The sequence below is a fragment of the Cucumis melo genome, chromosome 11 (assembly GCF_025177605.1).
Source record: "Cucumis melo cultivar AY chromosome 11, USDA_Cmelo_AY_1.0, whole genome shotgun sequence".
NCBI lineage: Eukaryota > Viridiplantae > Streptophyta > Magnoliopsida > Cucurbitales > Cucurbitaceae > Cucumis > Cucumis melo.
The window spans coordinates 26,757,182-26,763,133 of record NC_066867.1 but is presented as its reverse complement, the minus strand read 5'-3'; the positions used below and the strand labels follow the sequence as shown (position 1 = coordinate 26,763,133).

Here is a 5,952-nt window from a genome sequence, read left to right as displayed (position 1 = left end):
GTATAAGCCCACCAAACAAGTTGAATGAAGAAAGCAAACTCAAAAACAACCATTAAATGTTAGTAAAAAATATATAACGTACTAATGCTAGATAAGCTACACCCTTGTTGAACTACACTTATGTTGGTCATTTATTAGATGTGTTTGGTTTAGTATAGAAGCGTACGTTGAACATAAAAACACACACTATCTAAAAGAATAAACCGAAATAAGTAAAAAAACAAAAAAATCACATAACAAAGAATATTTTTAATAAATGTTAGAAAACAAATTAAATATGAATTCGTTAAGTATATATGGTTTACTTACATAAACAAGTTATTTTGTATAATTGTAGGTTAATTCACCAACCTGGTTCATCTATATACATACAAGCGTAGGATCTCCTGCAAGACATAGAAACTTATGGCGAAATATATTCATCATCCTAATTATAACGACCCGTATATATGTCATTGACGACCTCTTCTTCGTTGCTCCACAACATGTTTGTCAACTCCAATAATCCATTACTACCACTACATATCTCCGAACTGATCAGTCGCAGTGGATCACCACCAATGCTCCACACAACCTCATTGTTAATTACTACCCCGATTACTAAGGTATGGGTTTGCCGCCACGGGCTGCCGGAATATCGTGGTTGTGCTTCCCTTCATAGGTAGTGACAACTGCCCTAAGATCATGGGATGCTCTCTCTATATGCTTCCTCACTCCACAACCTGGATATGTGCACTTGTAATAGCTCCTGTTTTTACATAAACCATACCCTTCTTAATTAACGTTAAACTTATATTACCGACTTCAATGTCAAGGATTCTATATATTTCAAACCTAGCTGATATCATACAATAGAAATAAAGGGAGAGAAAAAAAGACCTTGGATTTGGATTTCCCTTTACCACTTTCTGTCCATATTTTCTCCACCAGTAACCATCATCTAATTTATCCACATTGCTAATTGTTTGAACTACAATCCTTTCTTCTCTCATTGTTTTCCCCCCTCCTCCTGTTGTCATAATTTCCTTCTCACTCTCACTCTTCCTATATATAAAAAAAAAAATTCAATTCAAGTAAATTTAATATAAAAAAAGAATCATACCCCTAATTTAGTCTCTAAACTTTAAAATTTACATCTATTTTTTTCTTAAATTTTTAAGAATATTTAATAAATTCACACACTTTCAATTTTGTATGGAGTATTAAACTTAATAAAGTATCCAAAAGGTTCCACCTCTACTTAGAAGATAAATAGATCATTTAAATTTGTTAATTTAGTTAAAATGTCGCATTTTGGGGGAGTTTTTAAAATTTTGCTAAATAATAATAATATAACAATAATATCTTTAATAAATATGTGTTTTCAAATTTATACTAAAATGACAATACATAAAAAATTTCTGTTTTGAAAAATACGAAAGATTAAAATTGGGAGTACACACAGCAACCAAAATGGATAGTTTTTACTTGATGATTTATATTTATATTGAAAGTTGAATAATGTCAAAATTTTACCTATGCAATGGATAGTAAAATTGTTAAAACTTAAAAGTTTATTAAACAAATAGATACAAACTTAAACTTACAATTTAACGAGATTAAAAAACTATTTTTGTTCGTATACTTTAAACTTTGTTCAGTCTTGGCCTTTTTACCTTTAATAAGTTTTAAATTTAGTTTCAATACTAATTTATTGTTGATTTCTTTTTTAAAAAAAATTGTTAATATAAATCATTTTTACCATAATTTTTATTTAAAAAAAAACCATGTTAACACACACACATGTTTACTCAGTTTTGGTAAAAGTAGGGAGAAGTAAAATTAGAGAATTGAAAAGATAAGGTAGGATCAAAAGAGAATTGAAAAAAACTAAAAGGGGGTTTGGAAAAATACCATCTTTTTGGATGAGCTTGGTCGGAATGGTCATCCCCAATGGTAATTGAAGAGTTCTCCGGCGTGGTTAGAGAGTGAGAGGCAATTGAATTGATCTTCAGCTGTGCGGCCATTGTTACAGGTTCAAAAGAGGAGGAAGAAGAAGAAGAAGAAGAAGAAGAAGAAGAAGAAGAAGAAGAAAAAGAAAAAGAGGAAGATGACCTTCTTCTAGTGAAGTCTGGTTTTGGATGGTTATGTTTACTTTTGTAAACAATTTCAGTAATTTGAGCATTGTTATTCAAAGATCTTTCAACTTGTTTTCTAACAGGGCAATTTGGGAATGTACATTTGTAATAGCTTCTAGGATTTTCACTTCCTTTTACCACTTTTTGACCATATTTTCTCCAATTAAACCCATCCTCAGATCCTGATCTGTTTCTCATCTCCCATTCTCCCCGGTCGCTCTCCGATTCCAAACCCCATGCCTCAGTTTGCACCTGAGAATTAATGAAACACATTCTAAGTTCAAACCCAATGCATTAAATAAGTTATATACAATATTTATAAACAAACACCAGCTTTTTAAATATTCAAAAATGGGTCCAATATGTAATTACAAATTATAATTAATATTCTACCTTTTTTTAGACTCGAACTAATAAAAACTTGTTTATCATTATTTATTTGTAATAGAAATTTATAGAAGTCTATCAATATCTGTAAATCTATTATTTATATTATGAGTTATAAAAAATCGATAATATCATTGATAGAGGTTTTCTTTTTTTGCTATTTTTTAAATTGTTTGATTTGACTTTTTTTTATTGACAAAAATTTATCTACGTAAGTATCATTTTAATTAGTCCCTACGTTTTTCTTTTTTCTTTTTACTCTCTATACCTTAAAATATTAGATTTTAGATTTATGTAGTTTTAATAAATATAACCTTAATTTTAGTTCATCAAAATTATTTTTTTATTAAGATTGGTTAAATAAAAATAATAATAATGTTCATGAAAGAAAATATAAAATGAGAATATATTTTTAAAATTTATAGTAAAAATAGATGATTAAAAACTACAAAAAGAACTACAATTATAAGATTCAAGGTAGAATAAATTTTAAATTACGTAGATCAATACGCTAGTATTACTTTGAAATTGCTTAATTCACCTCAACAAATTCAACCTCTAATGTCAATAAAAAAAAAATCTAATCTAAACATGAATGTTTAATGTTGGTTTTTAAAAACTAGATCTTTAATTTATGTTAGTTTTAAATCGATCAAGTATGAAAGTACTTATTATTTATTTAGTTGAATAAACTTAATTTCGTACCTTTCTTCTCCTCATTTATCTTCTCTCCATAGTTTTTTTCCTAAGACTTCACCCCCAAAACCCTCTATTTCACGTTGACTTCACCCCAAGGGCATTCCTTTTTTATTTTTTAAATAAAATTTCAACCATTTTCGTCCAAATTAACGATAATGATATTTTTAAACAATTTTCAAAAATTTAAAAGCATTTTTAGAATTTTTAAAAGTTTAGGGTATTTTTAACCTTATACCGGAAGGCCAAATTCTAGTTATTGAATTTTTAACAAAAATTTTATATTTTCAGTGTTTAAAATTTAATTGTTATTCCCTAACTTATAATAGAACTTCTCATGTGATATATAGAAATATGACATTGAAAAGCTATTTTGGAAATTTAAAGAATAAAAATGGTAATAAATAATAGAAAAACTTTTAGAAAAAAAAAAAAGAAAAAGGGAACAAGTTGAGACTTAATTTAGTATAAAGACTCCAAATTTGTTATTTTAAAGTTGAACAAACTTCAAAATAGAAGATCAAAATGAAATGATTTTTTTTTTTTTTACGTACTGTTGAAGAGGATTGAAACATTGATGATGATGATGATGATTTTGTGGTGTGATTACGAGGAAATGAGAATTCAGTAATGTTGTGTTCTTGTTTGATGTTCTGTTGGTGATGGCCGGAATTGTTAGTCGTTGATTTTCTCAAATCTCTGGTGGACGGCGATAGCAGAATCTGCAAATTATATATATATATATCAACACATTTATTTTTATATCAAATGATGATCATAATGCCAACACTGAAAGAAAAAAGATGAAGATGGCCACGATAAGAAAATTAAAATAAAAAGTCAAATTTTCTTGTTCAATAAATTGGACCAAGTCTCCCCTATTTTTTTCTTAACCTTAGTTGTAATATATTATGATTTAACGTAAATCAATAATATATCATCGGCCACCTCAAATTTAGAACTTCCATCTCCTTTTTTCTCATTTTGTCAAAAAGAAAAAAAAAAAAAAACAAATTGAGAAAGTTGAATATTAGTATTTTAAAACAAAGAATAGAGTTTAATTACAATTTTCATTTTCCAACTCTCGATCTCACCATTTTGTATTTGAAGCTTCAAGCTCCATGCGTGTGTGCTTACCAAATACAAAGCTTTGCTATCCTAAACATAACTTAACATGAAAGTAGAAGATATAAAGTTATTTTTTTCACTCATATATATTCCAAACAATTTGAAAAGATACAAAATCAAGACTACTTCAAATAAAGCACACTACTAAATTGTGTTTACCTAGCTAATAGATTAGTTAATGTATCCAACGTATGCACATATTCAAAACATAGACACAGATTTTGATTGCATCAAATTAATTAATATATATATGGACTCTGTCATATATAGGTTAAAATTTCGAAGATGGATGCAAAAACTTATTTGAAAACTCCAATTTGAGAATAAAAACGAAAAGGAAGGAGAAACTTACAGGAGAAGAGTTGAGAAGAAGAGGGGAATCAAGTAATTGGGTGGGGCTGATACCAGGAGGAATAGTGAAGAAGGAAGAAGGAGAGTAAAGTGGTGGAGACAACGGCGGATTACCCTTGCCCACCACCGCAAGGTCCGGCTGTCTCCGCCGGCCGCCGCCACTAGGATCATCTAATGTAGCAGAGAAAAAAAATTCCATGACCAATATAACAAAAACACAAAAAAAACTTGTGAACAAGAAGAAAATGGTTTGTGTTTATTATTACATATGTGTATGTATATATAATATATATATATATATATATATATCAACCAAAATGTAAAATGAATAGATTAGATGGTGTGGAAGTCAAAATTTTTAATTTTCAAACCTTCATCTTTATGCATTGACTTTGACCAAAACTTGCTTGGGCTAAAAGAAGAAGATGTTGATCAGTTGATGATATACCTTGGTTATGATAATGAAATTATATGTGTTCATATACATATCTACACTAGACCACATTTTTCTTATTTTTGTTGTATTTTGGCGTTGTGTTTGATAATATTTTCGAAAATCAAGCTAATTTTTTGAAAACTAAAAATAAGATAGTTTAAATTTAAAAGTTCGTTTCTATTTTTAGAATTTGATCGAGGATTCAAAAATGTTTCTTTTTTTTTTTTTAAGAAAATGTACGTGAAAACTATCAAACAAAATTTACAAAGTTTTTGTAGATATTTTTTTCTATTTCTTGGTTTTAAAAATTTTGCTCATATCATTTTTAATAAATTTCTTAATTAAAGAATTTATGGATCGTAGTTAAAATTTGAAAACAAAAACATGTGAAAAATCAAATCTATCAATGTTTAAAATGAAAATTATAACTCATTGACAAAGTGGGGGGACATGCCGAGAAGAGTATATATTATAATTTAATTTAATTTTAATTAAATTCGGTCAATATATTTCACCTTGTTATCTTGACATCAAAATAGAATATTATTAATACCTCACAAATTAAAAATAAAAAAACAGAAACATTGAAACTAAATAAAAACAAATCTAAAATATCTAGCCAGGATTCACGTAGGATTTTAAAATTTAGATTAGCTAAAAACCAAACTCATATATGATCTAAAGGTCCAAATGTATATTCAAAAAAAGAATATATATATATATATATATATATCAATATTTGGAAGAAACAAAAAATTTTAAAATTATTTTTGTTGATTGAACAATTATCCAAACCATGGACATTGTAATAACTTCTAACTTTAACGTAAATGCTAT

The 5,952-nt window shown here is 27.7% G+C and overlaps 1 pseudogene; it reads right to left on the bottom strand.

The window, feature by feature from the left end:
- Nucleotides 1-259: 259 nt before the first annotated feature.
- LOC103501873 (probable WRKY transcription factor 33) lies at nt 260-4,929 on the bottom strand (annotated as a pseudogene).
- Between the last annotated feature and the right edge of the window lie 1,023 nt (nt 4,930-5,952).